At 37.2% G+C, this 18,815-nt stretch overlaps 1 protein-coding gene across 8 annotated transcripts in view; it reads left to right on the top strand.

The window, feature by feature from the left end:
* GRM5 (glutamate metabotropic receptor 5) overlaps positions 1-18,815 on the top strand; it is a 246,884-nt gene that overhangs the window by 11,033 nt on the left and 217,036 nt on the right. The window lies entirely within an intron of this gene.

Raw genomic sequence — 18,815 nt, 5'->3', positions numbered from 1 at the left:
AAAAGTGTACTTGATTTCATTATTCCTTGTACTGATATAGTTGAGTGAGTTCATCTGGCTAGAAGTGACTAGAATTTCATACTGCCTTAAGAGCAAGTTTCATCAGCCCCCGCCTAATGACACCACCATTTAAGGAGTTTTATGGAATTAAGTTTTGTGATGAGCTTTGGACCTCACCACGTTGTCTCTGTTCAAACAGGCAGCTGCTGAATGGCAGGCTCAGAATACGATCTGAGAACGAAGAATGTTAAGAGATTGAGTAGTTGTGGCGACGTTGCTGAACAGCGGCAGATGCTGCTGGCTTTATTACAACCAATAGAGAGCAGATTGCCCTTCCCACACACTGAGTATGCTTCTCTGGCAGAATTTATACTATTCAAACCCCTTCTGAGGAGATGCTGGTCCAATGGTATAATGCCGAGATCTCTTCCCTCCTATGGATATGCAGTGATAATTCTGCAGTATTAAAAAAAAAAAGGTTAGAACTTGCATGCAGATGGTTGCAATCACATTTCCATCATGATAGTGAGAGCTGGTAAACAGCTGAAGCCTCTTTTGTATGGGGATGCCTAAATACATTAGTAGTTTAATGTAAAGCTTCAGTGTATAAAACAGTGTATATATAAATCACTCTACATGAGATCACGTAGTGAAGGTATTCTGCACCAGCTGGTGCCTTTGCAGGGTTGGGTGTGCAGCCTTCCCTTCACAAATATGTATGAGTAACATCATGGTCAAAAACAATGCCACTAACAATAGCATAAAATTTTATATCCTGACTACTTTTGATGACTCATCTAGTTTTTGCTATGAACAACTTTTACACCTCTCCTTATTGAGACAGGATGATTTTATATTCAGTGTGGGAATAGTCATGCTTATATCAAGGTCTGATTCTCCACAGAGTGAAAATACGTACTTTTGCCACTTTCTGAGGACACTCTTTGGAGCAGATGGTAGCATACAGCACACTAATCTTAGGACAGAGGAACTTTGTACTGCGCACTGGAAAGAAGGGAATAGGGACACAAGGGCTGGAGTGGGACATAGACGCTATGGGCAAGACAAGAGAAGTAAATAAGAGAAGAGCTGTATGTGAAGAAGGAGAAATGAAGAGCTATATATGTAGTAAAATGTGCCTGCTTCTGCCATTATTAAAGGGGATATGGTTGGTGGAACATTGTTAAAACCTGAGGCCTCATTTGTAGCATATTTACAGCAATATAATTTTGGACTTCAGTGAAAGAACATTAAACTTGGGTGAACCTTATGATCCTATAATCTAGTTGCATAGTCTGGTAATGATGATAAATAGGCTCTCTAGGTAAATAGCATCAACAGTTTTATTAAAATAGAACAGACGGTATTTATGATGGAATAGAAAAATACTAACTGATCAAGGTATTTCTTTGAAATGTGACAGTGTCTGATGTTCTGGGCACTTTCCAAAGACTATGGCACGTAGTCTTAGCATTTTTTAGGGACAATGCATAGTCCCTTGCATTTTTGTTTTTGAATTACCATTAAAAAACCCTAGACATGAATGATAAAGAAAAGGAATTGAGTAAATAAGCAAAAGAGAGATTATTTATTTATTTTGTAATTACTTTTCATTTTAATATAGTATCTGCTAATTTATAACATTCTAAATATGCCACTCAACTCAGTGTCCTACATTCACAGGTATTATTTCAAACTAGAAAAAAAATTGTTGAATCCTGCTCCTTGCAATTTTTATTGATGTAGGATCTTGACCACCCATAGAAGGTAGTCCTTCTTTTCATGCTTCCAGTAGTTCTGGCCAGCTACATTCATTACCTTTAGATAATTTTCATTCATTTATTCATTTATTAACAAGACTCTTTTGACATTTATGACCATATTCTGATCAATATGATCTTTGGCTTCTGTGAAGGATTTCCAAGGAGAGGGAGGGTCCTCTCTTCCAAAGCTGGATGGGGAGTAAAAAAGAGTCATAAAAAGCCTGTTAGTTTCATTCCTTTGTTAGTCCCATCAGCAGATAAATTCACAGATCTCTTTTTGGTCTAGTGTAAGAAAGGCCTGGCCATACGTCAATAGTTTCATAATAAAAAACTTCTTGTTTGAATCTTTCCTTACGCACTTACTAATTATCTGTGTCTGCAGTGGATTAATATTTTGGGAGGTTGGTCTGAAGTTGTGTTGTTAAATCCTTACTCAAGACTTCCAGATATAAAATACAGAAAAAAAATTTGAGAGATTCTTGTAAGCTTTGCTCCTTTGACATTTAGCGTTACAATTTAAACCAGGTGATGCCTCCAAGTGTACAAGTGACCACTAAAAGTAAATTTTTTTCTTAAAAATGGGAAGGTAGCAAGGACTGCTGTCAGTGTAGCTCCTGTAATTTTAAGGAGGAAGATTCTACAATCTCTTCAACAGAAAATGTGAGCAACAAATGAATGACATTTCTCATAAAACAAGGGTCATATTCACTTACTGTAGTGTATTTTACACAGGCCTATCAGAAATCTTCACAAGTCTTATATAGCCTTGGGTTGTAACTCTGCCTTGCTTGACTGTATCAGGAATCATTATCATTGTTATCTTCCCCCATTCTCCAACTCTTCCTTGCATTGAATCACTTGTGGGGCTCTACTCTAAACTGATCTGTCTTTAAAATAAAACATTTCATGCACAATGAGGGCCGTTTTTCAAAAAGCCATATCAGTTCTGAGGTACATTCCACACTGCGGCCCCATGAACAGACAAGTCAGCAGTGCATGGCAGGGAGCTAGGAGTGAGCAGAAATGAGGCAAACTGGGATGTGAGACTCCTTTTACTAAGGACCTGTTGCTCAAAGCCTGAAGCCACTGCTTTCAAATTTATGGATTACTACAACAGGCATGCAGGGTGTGCTGGAGTTCCTACTGTTCCAATTCTTTCTGACATTACAGATGTTTTTTTCCACTTCTGTGAGAGGAGCAGAGCTTAAACAAACTTTCCTTAAAATTAAACCAACATTCACTTCTTAAACCAACTTCACAGACAGACAGCAAGTCAATAATGCAGCTTAGAATTCTGTGTGTGCTTCTCTCTGAAGAGAAGTAGCACAGCAGAGAGAAGGCCCCATGTCTAGTTTCGCAGTATTGCAAGAATGTTTGAGATCCTTTTTAGCTCATGCTAACCGTTGTCCACCTCTGTGGAAACTAATGCACACAGGAAGGTGTAGAGAGGAAAATTTGTGCATATATTTGGCTTTTGGGTGGTGATGGTTGGTGTGCAGGTGGGCCATGCAACTCATGCACCGTGGGCATTTTTCTCAGCCTTTTCTTGCTTAACCACTTGACACCACAGTTAATTGAAAATGGTTGGAGAAATCAGGAAGAGAAATCAGGTTGGAGAAACCAGTCCCTTTCAGCTGGCTACTGAAAGAGACAGAACTGCCTGTTTACCTCATTTCCCATATGAAAGCACTCCCTGGTCTTTTTGAAAGATCATATGTGCAATTTTCTCCTTTCCTGTCACTGAGGTTTGAAAGCCTCATTCTAAAAGCCAGTTCGAACTCAATACCCTCCTGTTAACCAGACTGACATTTTGATCAGGCCTTCCTAGTCAGAAACAAGATGAATCCCTGAGAATCTCTGCTTAAAATTTGCCTGGGGTCAAATGAATTAATAACTAGAAAGGCAATTTTCATTGCCATTGGAAACCATTTATTTTGCTGCACAGAATGGGGTGAAGAGGTGATGTATGCTCGAAAAATAGAACTGTACAGGGGTACAATTGAAACACAATAAGCCAAATATATTGGGGGTGGCAAGGGAGAAGTTTATTCTGGTTATGTAAAAGGTGTAATTTGCTTTTGAGCACAACCTTAAGAAATAAGGCAACTTGTTGACATTTTCTTAGGCAGCTCTGCAGGTAAACATTGAATGAAACTCATCCTCAAAGTCCTCTGTGTTTAACATCACTCTCCTCCATTTAAATGTATCATAAGTGCATATAAAGAGGTGGTTCACATTCATTTTCTTGGGATGTAATTCAGCAAGCATAACAAAAGCAGACCTTTTTTTCCCTGCACATAAGGGTTATTTCACACAGTTCCTTTCCTATTTGTTCAAAAGTGTCTGGTTACAAGACTGGTTTTGCCTGCATCCTTTGCTCCCAAATAAAAAGCTAAATTAAAATTAATCATAGTCTGTGAGAATAGAATGAAAAAATGAATGAAAGAGCTGCAGTAAGTTGAAGTTAAACCAGTTGCCTGGAACAAACTGTACTTATATGAGGTCTTTCCTTCACTCTAGATTTTTCTTCCTTAGAGACAACAATTGTATCACGGTCAGAAATATGATTTGCCTTTCACAAAGTAATACAATTGAAAATTTGGTTAATTTTATTTGAAGCAGAGGTAATATCTTTTCATTCTTTATATGCAGGAAAAAAACCATCTTGAAATAATATACCAAGAACACCTGTGCTAGTCCATGAAAATATTTTCAGGTGCAGACAAAATCGATTTCTAAAAATTGATTTTTGAAAATTAAAGGATTTCCTAGCTAAAGACTAGAGAATTTTCTATCCCAACAATATTTAATTTTTGCCATTGGGTGAAATAATTATGTGTTTAAAGTTTTCTGAAATTACTTTTAAACTGTTACAAACATAAATTTTGAGATCAAAATGATCACAATTTGATATTCTCTTAATCACATTAATCTTGTAGCAAAACTGAAAAATATCTCTCATCTGAAAGAAAACGTGGGGAACAAATACCCAATTCAAGTTCCAGTCCTATCTTGTTGCTTGCTCATTTTTATTGAAAGTTGACATCTGAAACAGAGGTAGCCTTTTTCTTCCCTAGTTTCAAATATTTATCCTAGCATCCCAGTTGTGAAAAGTGAGCAAATGCTACCTGCCAGCTGGGAATCCTGAGACAGAGAACTGAAGTAACATCAAGTTAATGTTTGTGCTGCTCTGCAGTCTGGGACTACCCAGACAACACTTTAATACTGCTGTTAGACTGCTCAGGCCAAACACATCTGCTGTGAAGGATCCTGACTGACAGAAAAATATAAAATGAGGGGTATACTCTGCATTCTGTGAGTGGGGATGAAGATTCTTAGGGCAAATACCATGAGACAGCAAAAGGAATGTGAGCAAGGAGATGTGCTATTCTAAAGCTTAAAAAGAAAAGTAATTTTTAAAGGAATGATGTAAGGTGGGCTTAGATAAGAGCAGGTCATTTGTGTTGTCAAAATGTCACTTTGCTGCTTTTGGTTAGGGACTAAGTGTTTGAATGACACTTTTTCTGCCACTTAGACTCTATAGCAATTCAATGGAAGTTTCAGTCTCATGAAACTTGCCTTCACTGAGAAGAAACAACGAGAGTCCAGCAATCTCCAGCTTCATCTTCCATTTTTCCACTTCTTGAGGCCTGGAAATGGCACAGTTACTGTCCCCCTGCCCAGGCTGCACCTCTTCAATCAGAGAGGGATCTAGAAAGTTGATGATATTTGGAAAACTTTCAGAAAACAAAGTTTCACTGCACACTGTTTACTGGGTCAGAGAAGTTTTATGAAAGATGGTTCTTCTAATATGTGCTATCAGATGCTTATGAGTAGTGACAGTGATTCCTTTTCTGTATCCCTCACTGATATTTTGTCTTTGAGATTGAAAACTACATGCTATGGACGTGGTGCAAATCAGATATTCCATGCAATTAAAAAAAAAATACATTTCCTGAAGTAATTTTTATCCCAAGCTGGAATTCAAAGCTAAAATAACAATTTTTTTTAGTGAATTAAAGCTATGATAACATTTAGAAGTTGGTCAAAATAAACTGCTTGGCGTGGTTATATTAAGAGTTGACAAAAGGTAACTTGATAAATCAAATGGGATCTTTGTTCCAAACTGTGTTAACTTTTAATTGCTTTTCACAAATGTTCGTGTTCCTTAACAGTTTTGGCAAACGATGTTTTATTCGAGAAAGAGCTGGAAGTTTCTCTCACATCCCATTTCCTTTAGCATGTGTTTTTTACCGCCAATCCTGTATACAAATTGAATATTTTTTATGTTGAGATGTATCCAAAATTAATCCAATAGTTAAGAAGAAGATGATGAACCAGGTCTCATTATTCATTATTTGTAAACTTTTGTGGTATTTCTGAATCTGTGTTCCTTATCCTTCACACTGTAGATTTTTCTTTTTTCATGCATGCTACATAGTGACAGGAAATTTAAATCATCAGTTTGTGAAGTAATTTTTCATAGATTTTATGGTCAAAAGTGCAGTTAGTACATTTTGATATATGAAGAAAAAACCCCAACCCCCCAAAGCTCCCAAAACATTATTTCATATTCCTTGAAATAGATCCTGTAATTGAGAATTCAGGGGTGATCAGAACCCTGTTGAGACGGGAGCCAGGAACAAGGGGAGAGAGACAGAAAAAAGCTATCCAACACCATTGGAAGGACTAGGATGAGAACCCACTTTCCAGAGTGCTAGTTTAAGACCCCAGGTAGGAAAGACTTTACAAGAAAATAGGATTTAATTTCCTACAGAAACAAGGAAAAAAGAGGATATCCTGCACTCGTCAATATCTTTATGCATCAAAACCATATTGTAGGCAGCTTAATAGTGCAGGAATTAAGTCAACGGTGCTTCAAAATTTGAAACTTTCTGTGCAGTAAAGGAGCAGAATAGATATTTACATTGGTCCATACATGAAGAACATTTCCTGTCCCTATAACAGCTAATTTGTGATTTCTTTGAAAGCTAAGAAAGGGCAAAGTGCTGGATCTTTTAAACTTTTCCGCCTTCCCTAAGGTAGTTCTTGAACTAGCTGATTCTTGAATCATGCGGGAGACAGTGATCTTGGAGGTGAGCCAAAAATTATAGACTTTGCTTCAATTTAGTTTGAAAGCCACTGGAGAGAGAATAATGTTGCATCCATCTTACTAAAATCTGATTGCAGGCTTATGATGTGGAGGCAGCCCATGCTGTAACATACAGTGTTTATATAACTATATTGTATATGTATACATTAAAGGAGTGATTTGAAAGGTTATTAAGAGAACAGTTGCCATCTACCTTGGCAACTGAATTTGCAGAAAATCTTTTTCATAAATCACTGCCTTGTTTTTAAAAGAACATAATGTAAATCATAATTCTAAATATACTGACTGGAAAAGAACGTATTTAAAATTTCCTTTAACTGAGGGGTTTGATTTGTCTTTCTGGAAGTCTGACAACATTTATAGCTGGCCAGATACATGGTCAAGATGATATATGTGAAAGCCTCCATATAAAATCAATTACATTGTCGAAGGGCAAACAGTGTATGGGGAACGGCTTTTCTCAAGTGTAATATATAGTAGAAGAATTAGAAAGATAATATCTGGAATAGATGGTAAACCATCTAAACACTGAATGAATCCCATGGCCAAAAATCCAACCTAACTGTTGAGAACAGTAGAAGTATGAGGAAAATTCTTCCACAGACTGTTTCTCAGTGTGTTGTGACCTAGTCAGATGCTTCCTATTTGTCTTTAACTAGGGTTAGATTTTTTTTTTACCTTCTCCTCCTGAGATAGATTTCCTCTAACTTCCTGTTTGATATTAGAGGAAGTAGGAGGAAGAATAGAGGTACTGCCAAAACAGAGGCGCAAAATCATAGTGGGGGGACTGTGATAAGGATCTAAGAAATTTCTTTACCTCAGTGAAGATAGTTACAGCACACAAATCAGCTGTCCAAGGTTGCAATTCTGGAGTGCATAATGCAAGCATATACAAACTATAGTTGATCACACATGGCAGAATAACAGAACATGTTCACCCTTCCCTGATTTGAATTTATAGAAATCTGTTCTCCATATCTTAATCCTGCTGTGTAAGATAGGTAATAAAAAGACACCTAGTAATTAGTAGTTATTACTTAGGCCAAAACATATTGTTTATGAAGATACACACAGAGTATTTTCACCTAAGGACCTCATATAAAGACAGTTGGTTTCACTCTCAGGTAGTCTGTTCAGACTGTGAATTACTCATTCTTCAGATGAAATAGCCAGCTGTGTTTCTCCAACCTATAGCCCTTTATCATGATAAATTCTTGCTAGGGAAGACCTTCTCTTCCCAGGCATTGTTCTAACCTTTATTTTGGTGAAACCAAAGAGTTTTAATTGTCCTGTCACTTCTGTAAAGAGGCTTTTCCAGATGCTGAGGTTTTCTTACAGTCCTTGTATGAATCTTTCCAGTTTTGTCAAATTAATTTTTAAGAACATGTGCCCTTTTTCTTAGGGAAATTGGTATTCCATTTACTTCTTCACCTTGAAGTCAGGCAGGAAGCTGTTTTCCATAGATCAGTGTACAAAGTGATATTTCGTACCTTATTAGCAAACCAATACAGTAGTGGCCTGTAAACATATACTGTTTATTTTTCTCTTTAGAGTTATCTCTCTCCCTCTTGTCATAACTTCTGCCTACCTGGCTTACTATGTCACCCTCCCCAAGGTTCGGTGGGGTTTTTTTAAACTTCCCACTGTTTCTTTTCTGATTGCATTAGTTCTTCTACTCCCAGTTAGGTTTGATTTTTTTTTCCTCTTCTCTCTCCCTGGTGAAAATAAGATTACCAAGCAACTTCAGGTAAATAATTTTATAAATAATATAGGATGCACTGATTTGCAAATTTCTAAAACTTTTGGTTCATGTGACCCTGACTATCAACGAATGCAGACTGAGACCTGACTAAAATAAAGGCCATCAAAATTGCAAACTATTTTAAAGTTCTTTCACCTGGAGAATCCAGACTTAATACGGATGTATTCTAAAGTTCAGGCTTTAAAGTCCAGATTCTACTTTTAAAAGATCTTTGCCTAACTAGATATACTTTTCAACAAGTCCACATTTTTAAAGCCTCGAGTATGACAGTTCAATTTGAAGATTTGGCATTTAGCAAACAATGGAACATTTTTTCACATTCAAGCAAAGCATTGAAGGTGAAAGGTAAACTGAAAATCTTCCTCTATTTTACCTTCAACAAACTTCATACCTGGCTTCAGTCTCAATTAGATTAGGATAGGGTTCTTGAATGCAATATCTGTTGCATTTGAAGGATCCAACACCATCTCCCAAACACCTTCTCTCCATCAGGTTGCCTCGAATATGGTTCTTGTAAGCAAGATGAGTGAGCAGTCAGGGAGGATGTGGACGTGCTCTTGATGGTGCTCCCTAACTTGCAGAAAGTGTTGTAGGTGTCTGTGATCTGAGAGCACTGCTGAACAGGCAGCAGAGATGCATCCTGACAGCAAGTGAGTGAAGCTACATTTAGTCATGAAAAAGGAGCAAAAGCTAGACATTTGGAAAGGCATCTTATACCTTTGTTGATGGAGGAAAAGCAGTGAGTGTCAGCTCCTTTCCCATTTCCATGTTGGCTTTGCATCTCAGAGAATTTAATCATAGGTTTCCAAAGAAGTCCAGGCAGGAAAATAAGCAAAAAACATGTAGGTGCTACTCACTTGTTTCTTATGAGTAGAACAGAACTTCAGATTGCATTTGATAGGTAAGACGTTTTTTCCTTTTTCTTCCATCTTTTTCACACAAAAATACAGGTCTCAAATCCTTTTCACATTAACAGAAGCTTTCAAAAAGATTAGGATACATGCCCAAAATAGAACTGTGAGAGAGTACATATTATCTTTCCAATATAAGCTTTTCATATGTCTTCAATCATGGTTATATATAAAAATGGTTTCTTTGGTTTTTTCCTTTCAGCAGCACCGTGAGATGTGAAGTTACCTTGCTCATTTTCATGCATATGCAAAAAGACAAGCAATTTGTCTGACCTATTTCTTTTCCTAAAGGGAAAGTATGAGACAAACTCAAATTTAAGGGGTCTAAAAAAATGTTAAAGTTGGATCAGATGCTCTCTTTCTCTGGCTTAAATATCTGCCTTGAAAGCCCACTGTTCAGGGTATTTCAATGCTCAGATTCTTATTTTGGCATGTTCATGCCTACTGAAAAAAAGTGATATATAGATGGTCTGTGTCTTACTGGCTATAGGGTTGAAGATTTTGTTAACTCAGAATTTCTATGGAGGAGTTTTTATATTTTTTCCTTAAATCTAAAGGCATTTATGCAAAGCATGTCTGTCATCACACTTAAGTTGTTCAGAATGAAACTGCTGGTGCATCATGCATTCAGAGATCTCAACCTTATGTGTTTTTCATAGAAGACAGACTGCTGCAACGACTGGGACAGGCTAGGAGTGTAGTATCTGCTGGCAAGCTGCCTTAGATTCAACTGAGCTGTGTAAGCTTTATAGTTCTAACAACTGCCACGGAGTTTTATTGAGAAGTGAAAGTTGCTTGACCTGTAGACTTACTAATTGCCTATTTCCTCCAGCCTGTGGAGAAGTGACATGTAAATAGGTTGGGCACAGGAGACAAGGTGCTGAGAAGAGCCTTAGTCACTCGTGGTCAGTTATGCTCATGTCAGGCTAATGGTGAAGCCTCTCCAATTGCATGTGATGTCATGTTCATCACAGTCACATTAGGAGAGGGAAGGCTATTGTGTCGTCTACTCTGTGCTGTGGACCTGCCTTTTCTGCTTAATTAATTTGTGTCTCTGTGGTTGGAAACACAATGCTATTTCTTCTAGTCGCCTTCAAGAGTAGCAGTCAAATCAAATCACCCAAACCAGAAAATTCAGCTTGAGAATACTGGGGCGTGGAGAGCAGGACAGTGGAATGGCTACTGGAGAAGGGAGTTTGGGATGGTTTATGTGGAATTGAGAGAGCCAGTTGTGTGCACTTCTGGACTACCTGCGTGGCCCAGATGAAATTGTAGATTTCATGCCAATGTCTTACAATGGAGAGACTGGTTCAAACACACCATTAGGCTGTACCATTACAGTACTGTCCTCAAATTGATCACTCCATTGGGAATGTCACATGGGGCACAACACTCTGGAGCTGAGCATCTCAACACAACAGGCTGGATCAGAACTACTTTGGGTGTGCCTGCAGTCCCATCTGTAGCCTGGTGGGGACATGCCTTCAGCCATCTGCAAGGGGCCTGCTTAATGATTTTATAATGGTTTGGCATTTTGTAGGCTGAGCATTGGCACACATGAGTGTCTTTGAAGCATTTGCTCCAAACACCCACATTTCAAGTGTGATGGAAGTGTTGTGAGGAGCAATACTTTGGAGAGAAGGGACACTATTTGCAATGTGGGGCAGAGAAACTCACAGACATGTAGTTTGTATGCATGTTTCTGTTATGAAACACACAGGGGATTGTCCTCTTAGAGAAGGTGCTCTGAAATATTGTTGAGAAAAAGTATCTTGTTTGACATAGCTCTCCTGGAAGGCAGAAGGACAGAGAACACTAGAAACATGGGAAACTGAAAGCTGTAAGGCTGGCTCCTATTTCTCTTTTACACAAAAGCTTTTATCCGATTCTGTTTTTTTCTCCTCTCGAACAGTTGGTACAGTGGGTGTTACATCCAACACCTCCGTGTGACAAATCTCAGCCTACAAAATACTGACACGTTACATTTCATTAACCATATGGGACCTAATTATGCTGCCAGCTAAAATACAGGTGCAAATCCTAAAGGATCTGTTTGCTATATGTGTATGGGCCTATAGAACTTTACAGTATGTTTGCCTACACAAATCAGGGAAGTCACTTGACATTTGTAATACAGATGGCTTCATCGAGCTGTATAGAACCTAAGTTTTTAACATCTAACTGAAATAAAAGGTAAGCTTTTACTCACGGGATTAAAGGGTTTGGAGGAGAAGGGGCAGCATCTGTGTGTGTGTACCAAAAAAAGAAATTGTCAGAGTCTTCTCAAGAAGCAGCATTTCAGCATTTTGCAGTCATGTCCATAAAGAAAACTGGACAAAGGTAGCCAGAGTCCTTAAAACAGCAGAGCATTGACATCCTGTGTCTACAGACAACCTGGAACAAAGTGGCCCAGATTTGGCAGTGCTCTCCCTGCCCTGTCTGTCCTGCTGAGACATTGGCTCAAAGACATGAGCACAACATAATGCCACTTGCAGCAATTGCATCACAGATTATTTTATCAGGCGGGCTGTGGAAGGGCAGGAGTGAACTCTGTGCAGATTGGATATGAGTGCTAAGAGGGCTCTTAGCAAGAGGAAGCAGAATATCAAAGGTCTAGGTGAAGGAGAAACACAAGCACAAGATTAAGAGAAACAAATTGCAGAAATAGCAATGGTACTTAAAATGAATTGCTTCACTGATACAATTTCTAGACATGAGTAATTAATACACCCTAGTTCCTATTCAAAAAATGCCATCTACCAGCCCTGAAATGCTTCATGAAGTTAATATAATTTTATTACTAGGAAACCAAAGGCCTGAAGTGCGGCATGCTGTACTGGCAAACAGCCATGGCACCTGTCTTGTTTCTCAGACCTCTGTTCTTTTTTGTACTAAGCTGTCTTTCATGGTTGATGGTCATGACCTGTTACTATACAGGAGGTGCCACACTGTGTCCTTCAACTGTCGTATGTGTAAATTCAGTGGGGAACACAAGGCCTGAAGTTGTTCTTCAGGTGAGAAGTGAAAATGCAGCTAGGTGCTCTCAGTATTTCTGAAGACATAGTTAAATTTCAAGATAAAGCAAACTATGGAATACAGCAGTAACTCAAAAAGGTGTTTGCATTTATCAGCAGTTGATTTGTCCTAAACGTGTCAAGTAGAAACGACCGAATTTTGCTTTATAAAATGACTCTTCAAATCAATCATGATTCTTCAAACCTTCTCATAAGCTGATGGCTTCTCTGTGGCAAGATGTGTCATTTTGATACGATCATGGTAGAGGTGCTACTAGCTTCATGGCAAAAGCAAGAAATTAGTAATTACTTCACAATGTTGTAGAGTATTTGTAAAAAAATCATAGCTATAACTATGGTAATATTTGAGAGATTTTTGTGTGTATTTGTTCTCTGCATTAGTGTGAAAACATATTTTTATAACATTTTCCTTCTATTTTTTCTGTGGAAAACAGATAAATATTTTATAGTGACAGGAGAGGATCTTTTTTTTTTTTTTTAATGGAAAATGTTTTTCAAAATTTCAAGAATGGGTGTTTGTGCATTTTCATTTTCTGTTGGTGGGATTTGCTGTAATCTTATCACCTACAGGGCACAATTCTGGACATCCATAGGTGAGACATAATATACCCAGTGGCTATTTTTGCTGTCCTCTAAAAATAGCAACAGTGAATTTGAAGTGAAACTATTTTGTTAATCTGCATCAATATGTGAGAAGATGCTCTGACTTCAAAGATCAGCACTTTGCCAGGCATGCAAAATTTGCTGAATAATTAGACTGATTGCTTTGGGTTAAATATAATTTTAAAAGTATTTGGGGCAATGTACCAAGTAATTATATATCTCAGAGGCACAGGGAGTTGGTCAGATTGGGAAGACGATCTATTTACAGACTTTGCTTGAAATGTGCTATGTATAAAATGTATTATTCTAAGGTCCATAATGAGGTTTTTGACTCAGTATAATCTTTGCAACTGAAAAGTCTACAAAGAGTTACCAAGTGACGCTTTCTTATGCGAAAGATCTTGTAGTAAGAAAGGATATTTACTGCTCTCTTTCTAATCACATATTACTTAAAGTTATGAACAGTTTACAAAATTTTCACAGTTTACAATCAATAATTATTTACCAATTACTTATGAACTATATATTAGCTAGATACCTAACGTTTCTAATAGAAAGTCAGTAGTAGCAAAACACACAGTCCTTCAGTTGAAAAAGTATCAAGCAGTTACCAGACCTATCTGTGAATAAAAGAGCTGTGGTAAAAGCATGCCTTGGGTGCACAGACTAATTTTCAGTTTGAGTTACATTGGCTTGACTCAATGCTCTGCTTGTATGGTGTCCTGTCCTGTATTTCTTCACCACACCATTAGGGAACACACACATTGCCAATTTGTTCAACAGGAACATGAGGATTTCTCTTACAGGCCAAGAACTGTTTTGGTTTTTTTCCTACCACTCTGTCTTTGCATATCACTGTGATTCTGTTGTCTACTTATTTGCACTGAAAGCTTTTCCTCTCTCGTGCATTTGAACAGCATCGAGCATCCAAGTACCGTCACCTTAGCTGGTGCTCATATACCTCATTACAAGTACTTTGCAAAAGAATTACCATTCCCAAATAGTAGCACTTGCAATCATGACTTACTTTACTGTTCAAGCCTGAGTCCTTTTCTTTCATCAACATTTTTATTTCTGTAGTCCAGAGAGTGCAAAGGAATTGGACTAAAAGTGATGGCAGTTTCAATCCTTCACGTACTCTGCAGCGTTCTGGTTCAGCAAGTGCTCTGAACCTTTTTGCTCTTTTTACTCTGAACAAGTCAACTGTCTAAGGAGCAGCAAATCAAAAAGCATCCTTTTCTAATAAACAATAGACTTCTTAATCTATGTTTGACAAATTTTTAATATTATCTGTTAGAACAAGAACAGTTCCTGCTGATGAAGGAATGGCCTGCTTGCCTTAATTACATTTTTCCTCAAGGACTCTTATTGTGGGTGACAATCAGTTTATTCATTTTCCTCCCTGCAATAATTTTCTCTGAGCAAAACCACTTGACTCTTAGGTCTTGATTGAAGCTGAAATGGCTATATTATTGTAAATTCTGTAAAACCAGCATCTTGGAATAAACTTTTTGTTGGGGAATACTGCTGGCTACTGAAATCCTGGTTCTGCGTATTTGTGTAGTTGATGCAAAACATGGTAGTTGTAATGTGCTGGTGGCTCAAAATTGTATCTGAAAATTATAACCACGTGGAACTTTGGACACTATTCCAGTTCTGATGTCAACACCTTATGTTTCTCATATTTCTGAGATTGATTGTAGACTTTTTGAAACAGATTACCCTGCAGTTGTTTGGAACAGGAAATTGAATCTCCCTGAGCATGTGCATATCAAAAAATAAAAAAAGACCAATCAATGGCTATGCTTAGGCACTGCACTTCCTAACTCTTAACTCATCCCCTGCTTCAGTTATGGACTGTTGCAATGACCCCTATACAAAGCAAAGCAGCTACAACAAAGGCCAGAGCTAAGCAGTGCACGCAGACTAATTTACGTTACTTGTCCTCGTTCTGTCCATTCTCCCATTGTGCACCTGTGTAAACATAAAAATGCAGCATTCTTTACACGAGTAAATGTCGTGGAATTCTGATTTTTCAGTTGCTGGACCAGAATAATCTTAATTTTCTTTTTCTTGAAAAGCTGGTTAAATCTGATCATACCAGAGCTGCATATTTTGAGTACTTTGTGATTCATGCTGTCTCCAACTTCACCTGGAAATTATTTGGGACAGTTCAGGCAAAAATGATTCTAGGGACTATTATAGCAATTTAATGTTGTAGAGAATCATGTTTCACTGGGAGTGAATGTTCTCTGATGATCACTATACCAGTATAAATGTTACCTTTTTTTCTGATAAATACCTTTCTTAACTTTTATATTAAACAAAGCAGTTATGAGCAAAAGCACAAAGACAGGTTTCTATTCCACTTGAATCTTCACATACTCCTCTTTGTTTTTCAAGGATCTTAATTTCTTTTCATCTCTCTTCAGCATGTTGAGATATTTAATAGCTGAAAATGTATTATTATTAAATGTGCTTTGTTTTATTGGAGTGAATAATGAGACATTAAAAAATGCTGTGAGCTTACTCACTTTTAATTAAATGAATATATTTTCTATAAACATTATCTTTTATTGAAAGGGGGCTCATTTCAGAGGAAAAGGTGTTTGAGAAATTAAGAAAGATAATGAATTATATAAATCAGACTACACGGGATAAAACAGTTAAATACAAAGAAGAGGCACTAACAAAAATGGCGATTATGATTCTGTGGTTCTGACTTTCTTATGCCAGTTAATGATATTTGTTGGAATGGGATTTACTGGTAATGGATTTTCCCACTGGGAATGGAGGGAAAAGCTATAAAACCCTTAAGGAATTTCATTTAGCTAATGTATCATGGATATCCAAAATAATAATGAAGTAAAAATTGTAAAAGTCAAGATGAATTAAGTCTCAAAAAGCAAATAAAACAGATCACTAAAGTTTACTGTTCCTGTCTGCAAAGTTATGAAAAAGAACAAGAAAAGATTGAGTCAACATTAAAAGTAATTCAATCTTGGTGCTAGGCCAAAACAACCATTTTTTGGCATAAAAGTGGTAGAAAAGGTGACTCTATTTCATTTTTTTCAAGCTGCTAACTAAACTGTCCCAAAGACCCTGTTCACACAATGGAGAGTCACTTCTGAGGGGTGATTCACCCCTCCATTTCATTTAATTCTTCATTAGTTATCTTGGATTACTGCCTTCCTAATTCAGTTACTTCAGATAAATATTTAAAATTATGTGTGCTGAATAGCAGACTTAATAAAGATGAAGACTGTAGAATATGAAGGCAAAGGCAAATTGATTGGCAGGAAGGAGAATATGGAAGTGGAAATGACCACAACTGAAGTGGAATGACAACTCTTCAGTAAAATTAAAGGCAGTGTCAGACAATTTTGGTCCCAAAGGATTAAGACTTGTTATTTGAAAAACCATAAATCTGGCAGCAGGATCTTTTCTAGACAGACTTTTAGACCATCTTTCAGGTGTTTTTTAAAGAAAGCATTGTTTCAGGGGTGGCACTGTAATACTGGAGAATAACACAGACAATGGATATGCTTTAATGCATTTTTGTGTGAGTGAAATGATTTCATTTTCCACAGATCACGTCTCTGTGTTAGGTTTGCTTTCAAGCAAAATTTGAAGAGAAGGATAGGGAAGTAAATGTAAGATCCCAGATATGTGTCACCTTTTTTTCAAGGGATCATTGATTTTATTTTATTTTTTTAATATGGTTTAGATACCCTCTGTTAAGGCTTTTTAAGTGCTGATATAGGGGTACAGAGCAAATTAGAGTCAGGGTTTGGGTTTCATAGTAACTGGAAACTACTGTGAAACTGACGAGGTCAGGACAGTGGCTGAAATGGAAAAAGAAGGTATGAAATTGCGTAAGGTTATGGTCAGAAGTCTTCATTGATTAGCACTACGGCTAGTTTCATGTCATGCTTTTGTAAATGATGTAAGGATGATTAGTTTACTCCCTGGGATTTTCTAATGATGGAAAAAATATTAAGCAATAGAAAGGAAAGAAAAGAGCAATTATACAAGCCTGTTTTGAAGACAGGCTAAAAGAAATTGTACCAGGCACGTAAAATCTTCTCTGTGTTTAGGTATCTAATCTAAATAGCCCAACCAGGACTATAATCATCCTAAGTTCTGTCTGTGTATCAGTAAGAAATTCTGAAACCTTCCAGGGGAGGTTCAAATTTTTAAGTGGTTTCCAGAGGAGTTCTGAGGTGTGTAGTGATCTCTACTGACTAACTGTGAAGCCTACTGTGATGAAGTTCCTGCCTTGCCTGCTACAAATATTTCTTTTTCCTTACTGATTTATGTTCATTTTTGTTGTTCCCCAGGACCTCAGCACTTAGGAAGAGAGGGTGCAGGAGAAAAGAGAAGCCAATATGATAAAGATATGAAAAAGGCAAATGGAATATTGGAGGGGTATTTTCAGAAAAATAGAATTTGTCCTGATGTAAATAATATTGCAAATTGTCATCTGATTGTTGAAGTCTGGGAGTCATTAACATCAGGTGAAAAGAGAATCAAAGTGGGAACAGCTGTGGAGAAGAGGTATTAGTGCAATCTGAAGAGCTGTCATGAAACAGGAGCCTGAAAGATTTGTCTTTATTTAGTGCATGAAAATGAAACCTTAATAATACCATTAATATTTTTAAATACAGCACATTGAATGGTTACTATGTCTGAAAGAAAAATGCTAAATAAATCCAGGCTGAGTATTAGAAGGATTTCCAGCTCTCAGGTGAATGTGGCCTAGAATAACCCCATAATGGATAAATTTTTTGTCCAGACTGCAGCTGGTTTTGAGTTACAGTGCATGCCTGATCTCGAGCCGTATGTCTATATGTATTTTGAAAGAAACAACTACATAGAGGTGCATCTGAAAGCATACACCCAGAATATTTGAAAGAAACAGCTAGGAGAAGAAGATGTATATAAAAAGATTGGTACATTTATTCTTGATGAAGACAGTAGTACAATGAATTTTCAGATTACCTTATTTTTACTTCCCAGAGAAAAAAAACACTGGCATTAATGATGATTGAAATGGGCTGAGCTACATGGCTGTAAGTGGGAGAAGATCAGATATTTATAAACTGGATAAAAACCCTGATAAATGAAACTGAGGATATAGAGCCTGATGTTAAAATCTGTACCATCATTCAAATAAACCAATAGTTATGCCATGTTCAAGTTAGATAAGGAGGCCAGAAAAATGGCCTACTATTCAATAAAGAGGTAATTCCTCCGAAACAGAGGTGATTTCTGTGTCTTGTTCTTCATTTTCCTGTCCCCTTCTCTTTCTATACTCCAGTGTGCAATAAAAAAGAAAGCAGGATTGAATGGAAGGTAGTTTTGTACATAGGAGGAACCTAAAAATTTGAAAGGAATCATTTAATAGATTTTGGGCTGACTAGTATGCTAATTACAATTTGGAGGAAAAAAACAATTGATCAATAAATTTTTCTCAGTATAGGAATAGTTAGTTAGTTAGTTAGTTAGTTAGGAAGGAAGGAAGGAAGGAAGGAAGGAAGGAAGGAAGGAAGGAAGGAAGGAAGGAAGGAAGGGGACCTGAGTTATATCTCAGTGTATTTCTAATGTTAGGACAGAGACTGGATTTTT

This window comes from Corvus cornix, chromosome 1 (genome assembly GCF_000738735.6).
Source record: "Corvus cornix cornix isolate S_Up_H32 chromosome 1, ASM73873v5, whole genome shotgun sequence".
In the NCBI taxonomy this organism is placed as follows: Eukaryota; Metazoa; Chordata; class Aves; order Passeriformes; family Corvidae; genus Corvus; species Corvus cornix.
This window is presented reverse-complemented; position numbering and strand designations above follow the sequence as displayed.